This window comes from Pinus tabuliformis, chromosome 4_1, assembly GCF_031772625.1.
Source record: "Pinus tabuliformis cultivar Carrire ecotype Pingquan chromosome 4_1, CPIR1, whole genome shotgun sequence".
Classification (NCBI taxonomy): Eukaryota; Viridiplantae; Streptophyta; class Pinopsida; order Pinales; family Pinaceae; genus Pinus; species Pinus tabuliformis.
Window position 1 is genome coordinate 453097319 of NC_142303.1, and position 16946 is coordinate 453114264.

At 37.0% G+C, this 16946-nt stretch overlaps 1 pseudogene; it reads right to left on the reverse strand.

Annotated features, from left to right (window-relative positions):
* Positions 1 to 14367: 14367 nt before the first annotated feature.
* Positions 14368 to 15455, reverse strand: LOC149176310 (ethylene-responsive transcription factor ERF011 pseudogene; annotated as a pseudogene).
* Between the last annotated feature and the right edge of the window lie 1491 nt (positions 15456 to 16946).

Below are 16946 nucleotides of genomic sequence, written 5' to 3' on the forward strand. Positions count from 1 at the left end.
ATAAATTACACTTCTCCCTTGTCAATGGAAAATGAAAATATAAGAACATTTTTAATTTAAATTATTTTATTTTTATCTACATAAAGTTAATATAAAATTATGTTGTTTAATATAAAAATTGAAATATTTTATTTATGGCTAACACAATTTTTTTTACTATTAATATATATACTTTTTAAAATAATACATGTCAACTAAACTTAAAATTAATTATATACCATATAATATCAATAATATTATTTTCACATATCAACTCTCTATTGAGTAGTGAAGGAATTACATATCTCCTTCATACTAATTTATTTATTTTTATTTTTATTTGCAGGCGCTCTCAAGCCTAGTATGGTAGAGATGTTGTAATGTAATTTAATGTCGATGTTGTAATGTAATGTTAACTCTCTAAACATTTTGACTCGTTCAAATTTAAAACTAAAACTAAAAATAATATAATATTAAAAAACATAAATTGATAATGTTATAATAATTTAATTATAATTAATAATTAAACCAACCTATATGCATTTTAACTCCGAATCTACCAAGTGCCCAGAGGGATCAAATCTATTGATATGCAAACATTTTTTAGTGTGAAAATAGATTTGATCCATCTCGGCACTTGGTAGATTCAAAGTTAAGATGGATCTAGGTTGGTGTAAAATTAATGTGAATATTGAAGTATTCTATTTATGGCTGACATTGATTTTTTTTTATTATTCTTATTTTTTAATTTTTTGATGTAGTTATTGTATTATTTTTAAATGTAATGTTATGTGACAACATCTCTCCCATATTGGGTTGTACAGTGTCTCTCGACACAAAAGGAATTGGTAAAATCCATTGAAATGTAAGGTGGAACAAACGATCAAGAGCATCTCTGAGATAGGAAGGTAAGGTTTTGAGGGTTGTGATAAGGAAGCTTGAGTCATGGATACTTCTGGAGGAGGGGGACCAATCCCCTCCTCCTATAGAAATGTAATTACAAGTACAAGATTTGAGGCAAATGGATCATCTAGTAGATTCAATAATACAAGCAAAGGAAAAAACCAAGATCAATGTAACACTCTCCTCCCACATCTACCAAAGCAATCGGCCAACCAGGGTAAACATGCAACGAGAGGCCACTATGATATTATTTGACCTCCTAAGTCACATTAAGGAAGTGGAACCGATGGAAACACACCATACATGCATCCAACATCAGCATTAGGACCCTCAAGAACCAACCCAACCTTTCGGAAGACCAGCCCCTAGGTCCCACTGAGATTTTGGACTACTTGACCTCTAAACACTCTCATGCTATGGGCATTTCAACGTCCAGGGACCTCTGGACACTCTCACAAGCCTGCAAGCCAGTGTCTAGGGAATCTTTTAGTTAGTGTTGTGCTAGCGTCCTTGGGATTTAAGCCACTTTTTCAGGCCCAAAGCCTAAGTCACTACCTAGAATTGACTCACATTTTCAGAACAGTAAAATAACAAGGAAATGACAATATAAATACAATCACCTGAATGAGACCTTCACTGGACCCCTACTAGCCATGACATGCATTTCGTCAAACATATCACGAATATGTAATCTGTAGGTGTAAATAACATATATGAGCATAAGAGTCTCATACTTAGCTGAGAATTGCTAAGAAACATTGATGCCTCAACACATCAACTATCATTTCATCCATTAGGTCATAGATACATTGATCATTCATTTACAAGTAAAAACATGATGAGAGCCATACATATCTATTATGATAAAACACATATATAACCAGCATAATAGCAGCAAAAATACTAATGAAATCACAACCATATAAACCACATATATTCTAGTATAATTCTCATAGAAATACAAGGAGAAGTAACTTTATGTTGATGACGCAAAATCCAAATCCGAGATGGGACTTCCACGTTTCACTCGACCATATAATGGCTGAGTCGAATCTCTCTTCTGCCATTCAACCTCGTGCCATATTCCAAGCATGAATGTGGGATCTCATAGAACACATCAATCCAAAACCATCCAGGGCTTCCAGAGGCAATTCACCTCAACCCATCAAACAATGATTCCACCTCATGGTTGGACATCACAAAAACATCATCAGATTGGTCTCTATCCAAGCCTTCCAGGGCTTCCAGAGCGTTTGTTCCAACCAAGGCTTCCAAGACTAGTAACTCAACCCAGAGCGTTTATCCAACCAAGGCTTCCAAGACTAGTAACTCAACCCAGAGCGCTTGTCCAACCAAGGCTTCTAGGACTAGTAACTCAACCCACCAAGGGCTTCCAAAGCATTTTTCCAACCAAGGCTTCCAAGACTAGTAACTCAACCAAAGTTGTTACAGGGCTTCTAGAGCGTTTTTCTAACCGGGGCTTCCAGGAACTAATAACTCAACCCAAGCTAAGGAAACATGATAACTAACCAACACAAAACAAGGAAATAAACCCACAATATCCATGGTTATTCAGGAAATGGAAAGGCTAGGAAATCCACGGTCAATCCAGGAAATCCTCCAAGTCAGTGACAAATCATGACCAAAAATCCACATGCATATGACATGCATGCCAAAACTAGCGAGGAAAACATACATGCAACTTAGTACCTACAAGCAAATCCCATTGTAGTTTTTGATCCCGATGTCCTCTTGCGCTTTCCTGCTCTTCCTTTGCCTTCTTTCTCCAAAACTCCAATTATGCCACACCCTCCAAGAGTGCTCCAAGAAAACTCTATGTCTCCAAGAATATGAGAGAGAGAGAGAATAATGAGAGAGTTCCAACACTAACTGACAAAATGTTATTAACTGATTCTCAGAAGCCTTTTTATGAATGAGGCCTCTATTTTCTTGATTTTCCATTATTTTCCTTCATTTTCCTCCTCACATGCAACCTATGACCTTTCACCTCCATTTTCTCCTAATTTCCATTATTTTCATAAAAAAATGTGCCAAAAATATTATTTTTCCTTTCCAAAGCCTTAGCCATTACCTTTTCCAACTTCCTTAGCCATTAAACAATCACAAGTGATCCCCATCACTAGGATTTTTCCCGACATTCATCTTGGAATAAGTGTCTCATCAATCGTGGTTATTATTTTGCCTTTATTAACTTTTATTACATGGAATTTTTAGCAGGGTTGTTATAGAACCCTCCCCATTGGGGGAACACCATCCTCAGTTTTCAACAACACCTATAACCACAAAATTGCTATAAGAAAAATATATTGTTGATGGAGCTTTATAACTTAGCTTGGTGCAGTATTTACAATGGTCAACCTGCTGAGAAGAAAACAAACACGAAAACATAACAAACATAACATCATAATGACATGACACCCATACCGCTTGTTGGAGCTTTATAACACATCTCATGGTGGTATTTACATCCATATACATATGTACATATACCAAAATTACCAAACATATACCAAAACATATACCAAGACATATACCAAAACACTATGCCAAAATTGATTTGCCTCAACCGACAAACAAGGAACGATACATAGCCTGCATATGATTCACCATCTTGCATGTAGCTTCATCGGGCCCAAAGTGCTTCCATTGCACCTTAACTGGATCGATTGCTTGGTTCTAGAGCATGAGCACCTTTTATGCAGTATACACTAAGGCTCTGGCTATAATTATCCATCTAGTTCCACCTATAATACAGACCACGTAATCACATTATTAGCATCTCTAACATACTTATTAAGCAATGACATATGGAAAACATCATGGAATTTCACTATCAAAGGTAGGGTAAGTCGATAGGCTACTGACCCAATCCTCTCAATAATGCTGAAGAGTCCACAAAACTGTGGTGCCAGCGTGGCACATGATCTAATCCGTAAGGAGCTCTTCTTTTGTTTGATACGCAAATACACATGTTCCCCAACCTGGAACTCCTTGAACAAATTGTTTCGATCTGCATACTTCTTCTGTCTATCCTGTGTTGCCTTTATATTTTTCTTAATTACCTACATTTCCTGTTCCATGTCTACCAACATGTCTGGTCCAATCAATACCCTGTTAACTGGATCACTCCAACTGATAGGATTATTGCCAACTCTGCCCATATAATGCCTCAAACAGACTCATCTTTAAAGATTCATGATACCCGTTGTTGTAAGCGAACTATACCAGTGGAAGATACTCTTCCTACTTTCGTTGTTAATGCAACACATACATCCTCAACATGTCCTCCAATATCTTGTTGACCCTCTATGTTTGTCTATTTTTCTGTGGATGATAAGTTGTACTGAAAGCCAACTCTGTTCCAAAACCTACAAATAACACCTTCCAAAACTTGGAAGTGAACTTTGCATCATTGTCTGATAAAATCTTCTTTGGAACACCATGCAATCTGACCACGTCTCTGATGAATTCCCATGCTACATCGCTAGCTGGGAATGTAAACTTTGCCCAAATGAAGTGTGCAACCTTTGTCAATCTATCCACAATAACCATGATGGAATCATGTTGTTTCATTGTCCTCAAAAAACCTATGATGAAGTCCAAGGAAATGACTTCCCACTTCAACTCGAGAATCACAATCAGCTATAGCAGTCCACCTGGATGCTTACACTCTACCTTCACACGCTGAAAATTGAAACACCTAGCCATAAACTCTGCTACATCCCTCTTCAAGTTCGGCCAATAATAAAATTGCTTCAGTGCAGTCAATGTCTTTTGATAACCTAGGTGACCTGAATATGGTTTCACATGAAACTCCCTTAAGATCACCTTCTTGAGCTCACTGCTATCTGGAACATATATCATGTCTCTAAACCTAACCAATCCATCCGATGTAAGGAAATAATCCACATCCTATGCACTTGCACCTGTACCTGTACCTATACTCTCACTTGTACCTGTACATGTACTACCATCTATACCTGTACCTATACTCTGTTGCAACCTGTGCATAATCTCCATATATCTGACATCCTGTTGACCTACCTGCAAGATCCTATCATGTAAGTTTGTCCCATAGGAGCTCATAACTATTAAGTGATTTACCTGTATCCGCTTGTTAAGAGCATCTACCACTTTATTCTCTTTACCTTTAATGTACCTGATCTCAAAATCGAACTCACTAATCGTAGCCTACCACCGAGCACGCCTAACATTCAAATTTAGTTGGTCAAATCGGTACCACAAACCACTATGATCACTCATCAATGTAAACCTCCTACCAAGAAGATAGTGTCTCCACATCTTCAACACTAATTGCTGCCAATTCAAGATCATGTGTGGGATATTTCTGCTCGTGCTCATTCAGTTTTTGTGACTCATAACATACCACCTGTCCATCCTGCATAGGGACTCCACAAATTCTTTTCTTGAAAGCATATGCACACACTACAAACTCTTAGTCCAGATCTACAATCTTTAGCACTGGTGCATGTGTCAGCAACTGCTTGAGCTGCTAAAAACTAGCCTCACACTACTTTGTCCATTCAAACTTCTTACCTTTCCTCTGCAATGATGTGACAGGATAAGAAATCTACGAGAAGTTCTTGATGAACCTCCTATAATAGCCTGCCAATCCCATAAACAATATCACCTCATCCACTTTTTTAGGAGCTACCCACTCCATGATGGCCCTTATCTTTTTTGGATCTACTACAATGCCCTCCTTAGAGCTAACATGCCCCAAGTAGTGTACCTTAGTCTGAAAGAAACTACACTTGTTGAGCTTAGCATACAACTGATGCTCTCTCAACAATCTCAACACTACTGCTAAATGCTCATTATGCTCTTCCTCATTTTTAGAATATACCAATTTGTCATCAATGAACAAAATAACAAATTTATCCAAGTAGGAACGCAACACACTATTCATCAAGCACATAAATGTAGCTGGAGAATTAGTTAAGCAATATGGAACTACAACAAACTCATAATGACCACACCTTGTCCGGAAAACTATTTTGTAAATTTCCTCCTCTTTGATGCATACTTGGTGATATCCGAATCTCAAATCAACCTTAGAGAACATTGTTGCCCCCTTCAACTAATCGAACAAGTTATCAACCCTCGACAATGGATACCTGTTCTTGAAGGTCATTTTGTTGAACTTCCTACACTCAATGCATAATCTGAGAGTACCATCTTTCTTCTTCACAAACAACATCAGTGCGCCCCAAGGTGACACACTTGGCCTAATGTATCCCTTGTCAAACATTTCCTTCACCTGTAGCTTCAATTATACCAACTCGGGTGTGCTCATCCTGTAAGGTGCTTTTGATGCCAAAGCTGCCTGTGACACCAACTCAATGGATAATTATACCTCCCTGTGAGGTGGAAACTCTGTAATATCCTCAGGAAATACATCTTTGAACTGTTGTAAAACTGGGTACCTACTCAGAGCATCTGTATCCTCAACTTCCTTACCTTTATCACTAGAAATGTGTAGTACAAATAACACACACCCTTTTATGCGGCTTTGCTTTGCTTGCATAGTTGTCACCATCCTAACTGATGTGGCTTTCTTCTTTCCCTGCAAGACTCCTAGTTCTCCATTGTCATCAACACACTTAATGGATTTGTCATAACAATCCACCTTGGTTCTATGAAGATACAACCAATCCATGTCCAAAAACATATTGTATGATCCCAACGGTAATACATTCAAATGTGTTGCAGCAGGAATACAATTTAAATCAAATGCACAAGACCTTACCCAATGATACACTCGTTTCTTTGTACCTGTAGCTAGCCGCACTAACCAATATTCTGCATGCAAATCCTTACTCAAACCACACTTATCCACCAAATCAGGACTAACATAGCTATAATTAGATCCAGGGTCAATCAAAATAGAAATAAATTGATCATACAGCTTATCATCCATATCAATGATAGATGCCTGATGGTTTGTCTATTTTTTATCCAATGCTTCATAAATACGAGGAGCACTCTAATCAACATCGCCAATAGTTTGTGCGTCCTATGCAATATATATCTAAGGCCCACCACCTTGATTCTATGGACAATCTCTCCTACGATGATCTTTTCCACAAGTCCAATACTCTATAGGCTTCCAGCCTACACCCTTATTCTGCTCCTTAGATCGATGTCCTTGTCCTCTATCTGATGCATTGAACTTCTTAGATGGTGCAACATTCTATTTATTATCTGTACCCTGAGGTCTTGCTCACTTTCTGTCCCATTTTCCTTTATTTCTTTTATTACCTTTCCAATATGGCTTAGTCTCAGATTTGTACTTTGATTGTTCATAGCAATGTCTTAACTTTTGAATGGCATCCTCTAATGATCTAGGCTCATCGAACTCAATCTTGTCTTTGAATGTAATTGGTAATCCACTAATGAACCTTTGAATCTCGGCCTTCTCCTCTATGAGATAAGGTGCATACCTCAGTAACTCTAAGAACCTACTAGTGTACTCCTCATCTGTCATCGATCCCATCTTTAGCTCATAGAATTATTTAGCCCTGTCATCAAAGTACCTCTCTGACAGATACCTCTTCTTGAATATAAGTCACTCCAAGTCAAGTCTTCCTCATGAATACATCTGACATTCTTCACATCTTCCCACCAAATGTCCACTTTACCATTGAGACTGAATGTAGCTACTATGCCTTTCATGTTCTCTAAATAATCATGTAACCTGAAGAACTTCCTCATACCAAGAAACCATGCCTCTACATCCTGTGGTTTCTTCATCTCTCCATCAAAAGTAGGTGGCTTTGGTTTCTTAAACTCATCTGAAAAGTATCCCCTATCACTCCTCCTGTAAGGATGATAACGATGACGATCATAGTGCCTATCTAAATTAGAACTAGAATAATACATGTGTCTATCCCTTCTCCTCTCTAAAGTGTCAAACAATCTGCCATATCTAACCATGTCATTTGTATCTAACCTGTGAACTTCATGCGACCTACTACCATATGCCCCATTAGTTATGTCCTTCTCCTCATAGCTGATCTGACATGGCCCTTATTGCTGCAAATATGATAAACTCTGAAGAATCACTGCATTTACCTCTGATTGTTTCTCCTGTGTCTGCATGATTCTATCATTATATTCCTTACAAATCCTTATTTCTTCCTTTAAGCTTCTCAATGTATCTACCGAATCAGAAGAGTTCCCAACGCCATACTTCTCATTTGATTCATAGGGAGAGTCTTTGTAGTATACCATCTTGCTAGCCATTTGATATTTCTTTCTACAAGGTATATCATGTCAGCGAAACCAAATCACAATAAACCAATGTACCTTAGTATATATTGGGGAGGATACCTTGTCGAAAAGATCAACAAATCAACGTGATACATGTATAACATAATCATGACAACATATAGAAACATAACACATAAGAATATGACCATGCAACCATCATGCTAGATAGGGTCCAGTCATCAATGCATGACCTTATCAACTCATACCATGACCTCATGTGTGACAACAATCATTACATCACTGTACACTTGACCACATTAACATGCATAAGAAATGCGTGACCAACCATGCACATGCATGAACACAAGTAATCAAGCATAAACGAACAATACTTGAAACCAACCTACAAGAATGATACATGCAACCAATCATACAAGAATACAACCAAGCATACAAGGATGTAACCAAAGATACAATAAAGATACATGTAAGTGACATAATCGACATGTAACCAGTCATACACTCATGACGATGCACTCCATATAACAACATCAAGTTCGACATGACAACATCACTAAAACCATGATCAACATTATGCAAATGCAACAAGCACATGGAATGCAAGTGTAAGAGACACACACACAACTGACATACATGCATGACCAACACACAACCCATCGAGTACGAGGGGAGAACCACGCTCTGATACCACTCTGTAACACCCTCCTCCCACATTTACCTAAGAAATCGACCAGTTGGGGTAAACATGCGACGAGAGGACACTATGATATGATTCTACCTCCTAAGTCATGTTAAAGAAGTGGAACCGATGGAAACACACCATACAAACATCCAACATCAGCATTAGGACCCTCAGGAACCAACCCAACATTTCTGCCAACCAACCCCTGGGTCCCACTGACATTTTGGACTACTTGACCTATGGACGCTCTCATACTATGGGCATGCTAGCGTCCAGGGACCTCTGGACACTCTCACAGACCTGCAAGCCAGCATCCAGGGACTCTTTTTGTCAGTGTTGTACCAGAATCCCTGAGATTTGAGCCATTTTTTCATGCCCATTTCCCAGGTCACTGCCCAGAATTGACTCACATCTTCAAAATAGTAAAATAACAAGGAAATGATAGTATAAATGCAATCACTTGAATGAAATCTTGACTGGACCCCTACTAGCCATCACAAGAATGTCGTCAAACATATTACAAATATGTAATATATTGGGGTAAATAACAGATCTGAGCATATGGGTCTCATACTTAGATGAGAATTACTAATAAGAATTGATGACTCAACACATCAATTGTCATTTCATCCATTGGGTCATAGATACATTCATCATTCATTTACAAGTAAAAACATGATGACAGCCATACATAGCTACCATGATAAAGCACATATATAACCATCATAATAGCAACAAAAATAACAATGAAATCATAGCCATATAAACCACATATAATCTAGTATATTTATCATAGAAATGTTTGGAGAAGTAACCTCATATTGATGATGAAAAACCGAAACCTGGGATGGGACTTCCATGTTCCACCCGATCGTAGAATCGTTGAGCCAAATCTTTCTTTAACCATTCACCCCCATGCCAAATTCCAAGCATGAATGTGGGATCTCATAGAATACATCAATCCAAAACCATCCAGGGCTTCCAAAAGCCATCCACCTCAACCCATCAAACAATGATTCCACCTCACGGTCAGACATCACAAAACCATCATCAGATTGGTCTCTGTCCAAGCCTTCTAGGGCTTCTAAAGTGTTTGTTCCAACCAAGTTTCCAGGACTGGTAGCTCAACCCACAACTGCCGCCAGGATTTGAGAGCGTTTGTCCAACCAAGGCTTCCAGGACTAGTAACTCAACCCACCAAGGGCTTCCAGAGCGTTTGTCCAACGAAGGCTTCCAGGACTAGAACTCAACCCATGTTGTTACAAGGCTTCTAGAGCATTTGTCCAACCAGGGCTTCCAGGAACTAATAACTCAACCCAAGCTAAGGAAACACGAGAACCAACCAACACAAAACAAGGAAATAAACCCACAATATCCATGGCTATCCAGGAAATGGCAAGGCTAGGCAATCCATTGTTAATGAAATCCTCCATGTCAGTGACAGATCATGACCAAAATTCCACATGCATATGCCATGCATGCCAAAAATAGTGAGGAAAGCATACATGCAACTCGGTACCTGCAAGCAAGTCTCATTGTAGTTGTTGATCCTGATGTCATCTTGCATTTTCCTGCTCTTCCTTTACCTTCTTGCTCCAAAAGTCCAAGTATGCCACACCCTCCAAGAGTGATCCAAGAAAACTTTAAGTCTCTGAGAATATGAGTGAGAGACAATGATGAGAGAGCTCCAACACTGAATTGGCAAAAGGTTTCCAACTGATCCTCAAAGGCCTTTTTATGAATGAGGCCTCTATTTTCTTCATTTTCCTCCTCACATACAACATGTGACCTTTCACCTCCCTTTTCTCATAATTTCCATTATTTTCATAAATAAATGTGCCAAAAATGTCATTTTTCCTTTCCAAAGCCTTAGCCATTGCCTTTGCCAATCTCCTTAGCTATTTAACAATCACAAGTGATCCCCATCACTAGGATTTTTCCCAACATTCAGTTTGGAATAAGTGTCCCATCAACCGTGGTTATTATTTTGCCTTTATTAAATTTTATTACATGGAAATTTCACCAGGGTTGTTACAATCAAAGTCCTTCAAATCACTTGGAAGAGGACAACATAGAACCAATAATAGAACATGAAGGATTGACAAAGGAAATGGAAAGTGCAAAACAAGAAAAATCAAGGGTAAAATACCCAAATTTGAGGTTACCTCCTCATTTGATTGCCCAGTTCTCTCCTCTAGGGTTTGGTACTCAGTCACCTTCTCAATCTAGTTTTGAAATAGTCTTAAAGGGCTTTCAGTTCCCTACATTATGCTCTATTGTTCAGGTTCATGTCAAATTTCAAGTCTACTGTCACATAAAATGTATCATGGTTCAAGACATAGATATAGTTTATAATCCCCCCGAACGTACCAAGTTGTGTCACCTTAGTCCTTTCTTGAGATTCCATAATCAGTTTCGTATGTGGTTTAGGGTGGCCATTAACAACTTTACCAACCTTCCGTCCTTCAATATTATCATTTCCCTTTTGGGTCGTAACTCGGTCCACTTTAGCATCTACACTCCTCGAGTCCACTTATTTGGTCGCCAACATTTACGGTGGTCAGTTGTAGTCCAATTCATTGTTTTGTGCAGGGAATTTATGGCACCTAGACAATGACAACTGGCTCGTCGAGGAGGTGTTGTTGGGGCTTCCTCCACTAGGCACCGATGCCTTTTCGGCTAGGAATCCATCACAATTTTTTTTGAGGTTGCTTCGTTGGAGGTCAGGAAGGAAATTTTGAGGCTGGAAGCCAAAGAATTCAGTGGCCGACAATACTTTTCAGACTCTGAGATTAGTGGAGGTTGTCTCAAATGGGTTTCGGATCCTAGAAAAATCAGGAAGAGATGCCTTCACTTTATGCACTCCATTAGTCCTCACCATCAGTTGGAGACTTTGTTAAACATGGTAATCAGGGATAAACAAACCAATAATTACAAACTCTTTGTAATTCAGGAAGAAATAAAGCGGACTATGAGAGACATCGACTATAACTTGGATAATATAGCGGTAAGGCTGAACCAGGTGGAAAGGTATATTGCTTCAGAATTTGATTCTAAATAAAATGTCCGCGACAAAGAGGAATATATATCAATGCAGTTCCTCTTAACTCCATTCCTGCTAACTCAGTTTCACCGAAAAATACTTCTCATGCAGTTGGCTCTCCAAAATCTATAGTCATCATCCTTGACTAGTCTTCTCATATTTTTGCTTTACTACTTATGTTTCTATGGTATCTATGTTGTTTACGCTTTGGCTTCCTTTCTAGTACTTGTCTCAGTTCATCCGAATAACAACTTTTATATAAAGAAAGATAGGAAGATGAACAATTATAATATTCCCTAATTTTCTAAGTCACATAAGTCTACAATGGCCTCAATTTTGGTTTTCATAACTAGAGTCTATTACATCAAGGTTACTTTCAGAGTCCTAATCACACTCAACAACCAAACTTCATATAATATACTCCAAAATTACTCCAATAAAAAATAGTATAAGAGAATCATTATGCAAGACCTCTAATTTAATAACTCAATGTATAATCTATGTCTATTTTAAATTGTAATATGAAATTAGAATGACGCCTCACATCATCGAAGTGGCATAGGTTGCCCACTTACGAATATACATGGTCTCATCGCTGAAGGAGTGTTGGCATGAAGGAACTATTGAAGTTATATTGCAAGTAGTGTTATGGCAAAGTGTTATGCTTCAATTTATTAAAATAATCGTAAGAGTGGTACCCTTCTAGTTAGAATGTAACCTTTGTACTTTAGAATGGTTAGAATGTAAACTATAAAATTTAAAATAAACTCCACCTTACACAAATTAAACTATTTAAATTTCATTAAATATATATATATATATATATATATATATATTTAAAATCAATGTTTAAAATTGGCTTTAAAAACAATAAAAATAAATTATAGGTAATTAATTTTAAAAATTTGTAGTGCTAACTTTTTATTTTTTGGTTTTTCTTTCTATATATGTTAAGATATTATTTTTTGAAATTTAATAAGAATTTAAAATATAATATTTTTCTTGAAATTTAATAAGAGTTTATTAAAATTACAAATGTTTTAATTTGCTTAATCATATTTCAAATTTTATAAATTCAAAAATATATTTTAAATAATAAAAAAATCAAAATATTATCAAAATTTAAAAAATAAAAATAAAAATAAAAAACTTTAAATAAAATATTATTTATAAAATGTTAATTCACCATACGTTTTAAATAATAAAAAAATCAAAATATTATTAAAATTTTTGGAAAAAAATAAAAATAAAAATCTTTAAATAAAATATTATTTATGAGATGTTAATTCATCATACATTTTAATAGTTTATTATGTTTGATGAACGGTTTTAAGAGTCAAATTACACCATTTTGAGCTTCCAACAAATGGTATACGTAGTCAAATAAATAACCGTAATTAAATTATTTGAACTTGGGGTAAATTATTAGTTTGCATTAGTAAAATATTGTTGAATCGGATATCTATTAGTTAAGAGAATTATTAATTAATTCTTAACATTTTAAAAATTACACAACAAAATCAATTTTCGAATCTTCTCAAATCAAGTATTATCTATAAACGCCCCAAACTGAAAGTAAAATCAATTCAATTTTAACACGTTTGTATAATACAGACCTAAACCTATAGAATGATTTCCAAGGTTTCCTTGACTAGGCGTTAGAAAACTCCACTTCGTAGAGAAATCTGAATGACAGCATGACACAAAACTTCAAAACCATTTCTTAGCTCTTTTGATTTTTTAATTTTATCGTAAATTCCAATAGTAGAATTTTTGTAAATCCAAGTAAAAGTTGTTAAATTTCATAATTTTAATTGTCTTCAAAGTTTTTGATAATGCTAAATCTATTTTCACTATAAAAAACATGATTCAAACAATATCTCTACAAGGTTTTTTGAAAAAAATTTACCAAAATTCCAACCACTTTTGGTCGTCGAGGCAATTCCTCCGCAGACACTCCTTTTAATTTTAGATATATCTTCAGAATTTTGACATGTGTAGAAATTAAAGTTTTATGGTTTTGTTTGATGTAAGTCTATGGACTTGATACAATGATTAGGTGAGAAGTTCGTTAGGTGAGAAATTTGATCTTACAAATTTCATGGGGAGTTGTCTACCAGGAATCGCTCGGATGGCCAAAAGTGGTCGGAATCTGGGAAAAAAAATTCAAAAAATCTTGTAGAGGCAGTGTTTGAATCGTGCTTTTGATGGTGGAAATGGATTCAGCATCATCAAAAACGTCTTGAGCACCTAAAATTTTGAAGTTTAACAACTATAACTTGGATTTACAAAAATCCTTGCGGAATTTTCTCTAAATATGACCGGAATTTCCATAACTTTCCAAGCAATTCCTTAGGCTACGACATTTCATGGTCCAATCCTAAATAAGACCATACTTGAATGCTATTCCAAATACAATTTCTCCCTTTCAAAAAAACATCTCATTAATAACAAAAACAAAACAAAACAAAAAAACCTCGTTAAATAAAATAATATAAATAAAAAGACTATACCATTAACAATTGTAAAATCAAAGGGGGCAAAACATTACGACGGTTGCCCGTTAAATAATACGAAGCATTCGAAAACATATTCAAGTTTTTGTGATTCGAACAGTCGCCCTCCCGGGCTTTACCCGCCCCCGACTTCTAGTGGGCCATGGCGCAGTCGCAGGTTCGAAACTGACGCCACGCTGCTGCCGGCCAACACGCTACAAAATGGCGATTTTGGGCCCACTTGGGATTTCAGAACACGGATGTGCCTTTCAGCCTCGTCACTGTAAGTAATTCAAACATCTCGAAACTTCCACAACTCCGTCGCTTCCAGGAGGATGCACCGCTATTCCGGACTCTTCTAATACAAATATCTCGGAACTTCCACAGCTCCGTCGGTTCCAGGAAGATGGACCGCTATTCCGACTCTTCTACTGCTGCTTCTGCCAAGGCGGAATGAGCTCAGACGCCGACGCTTCTTCAATGGGCGGTAGTTTGTCCAAACTGAAGCAGTCTTGACCGCTAAACATAGATTCCCACAAATCGAAGTCCAGCTCCTTGGAAAACTTCTCACTGTTGCTCAACAAATCCGTTTCTGAATTCCAAGAAGATCGTGACGATGATGCGGGCTTCTCCGTCACCTCATTATTTTGCAGAGAGGGCGAAATCAAAGGGATTTCACCCATGGCATATCTGGCGGCTGCATGCTGAATTTGCTGCCGGGAAAGGGAAGACGCAGACGGAATACCCGGCACGGTTTCTGGAAAATTGAGTTTGGCTGCGGCTCCTCTCAGACAATACACAGCGGCGTCGTAAGCACGGGCGGCTTGCTCGGCGGTATTATAGGATCCCAGCCATATCTTCTCATGCGATTTCGGCATCCGAATTTCAGACACCCATTTCCCCCATTTTCGCATTCGGATTCCCTTAAATTGACGACCCTTTTTTTTGCGATCTTCCTCTGGCAAAGCACGGGCATCGCGCTTCTCCATATTTGGCGACGCAAACTCTAGTTAAAAATGGAAAACGCTATGTAATAAAAATGAAAATAATGACCCCCAGTGAACATATACGACGTTAGATAAATATTTGCAGAATTAACATATCGTGATGGTGAATTTATAGAAGAGGAGGTTGGAAGGTATGCCAGGTTGAGTGTTAGAGCGTAGTATCTGGAGCGTGCGTTACTGGGAAACGTAACATCGCTATAAAAAAAAGGACTTTAAATATCAATATACGAAGGTGGGCAGAAAGTGTACAAAGACGGTGTTCTACGCTTTGCTAAATTTGGCAGTGGTTCTATCTGGGGTAAGTTTAATTCTGCACGTAATTTGTAGGAGTCTTTCTGGTGGAGACTAGATTCAGTAAAACTTTTGAAAAGTATTTAATATGCCAAAAGGTGAGCTGTGCAAGTACGTACTTTGTAGGACCCACCCATATTTGTGAGGAGGGGAAAGGCTAGACTCGTTGAAACTTTTAGAAAAAGGGGAGAAGTGCCTTCCAGTCAAACGAGGTTGGTCTGTCTGTGTTATTTTCGGGAACATATATGTTACCAGGACCATAGTTTTTTAATTTTATATTTAGTTTCCTTTGATTATTTGGTGGAAGATTTATGTTTTTAGTTCTTTAATTTTATATTTAGTTTTGTTTGATGATTTGGTGGAAGATTTATGTTTTTCTTTAAGAAACACGTTCCAAATCATTAAACTTTTAGAAAAAAAGGGAGCAAGTGCCTTCCAGTCAAACGAGGTTGGTCGGTTTTCGTTATTTTCGGGAAGATATGGTCGGTTTTTTGTTATTTTCGGGAAGATATATGTTACGATGACCATAGTTTTTTAATTTTATATTTAGTTTCGTTTGATTATTTGGCGGAAGATTTATGTTTTCCTTCAAGAAACACGTTCAAAATAATGCTTGCACATTGTATTTATATTTATAAAGGAATTGAGTTAAGATGGGTTTATGGAAGTTTTTATCAAAATAGTAAGCTTTTATTTTCTTTTGAGGGGAAGGGAGATGGAAATAGGAGAAAGGAAAGGGAATAAGCAATAAGAGAAGAAATGAGGATACGAGTCTTATTTTTATTTCTTCTCTTTTATTGCTTATTTCTTTTCATTTCTCCTATTTCCATCTCCCTTCCCCTCCTTTTTTCTTATTCTTATTTCTTCTCTCTTATTGCTTATTCCCTTTCCTTTCCCCTTTTTTTCCACTGGATTCCCTTTCCTTTCTTCTATTTCCATCTCCCTTCCCCTCCTTTTCTCTTATTCTTATTTCTTCTCTCTTATTGCTTATTCCCTTTCCTTTCCCCTTTTTTTTTCCACTGGATTCCCTTTCCTTTCTCCTATTTCCATCTCCCTTTCCCTCCTTTTCTCTTATTCTTCTTTCTTCTCTCTTATTGCTTATTCCCTTTCCTTTCTCCTATTTCCATCTCCCTTCCCCTCGTTTTATATGGTATATATACAATAGACATTAAAATATTTAATTTATGATACACATTTTTGATATTAAAATGTTAACACATGCTTTTTTATATTTGGAAGTAGAAACTATCTTTTTCTCTCTTTCTCTCTAT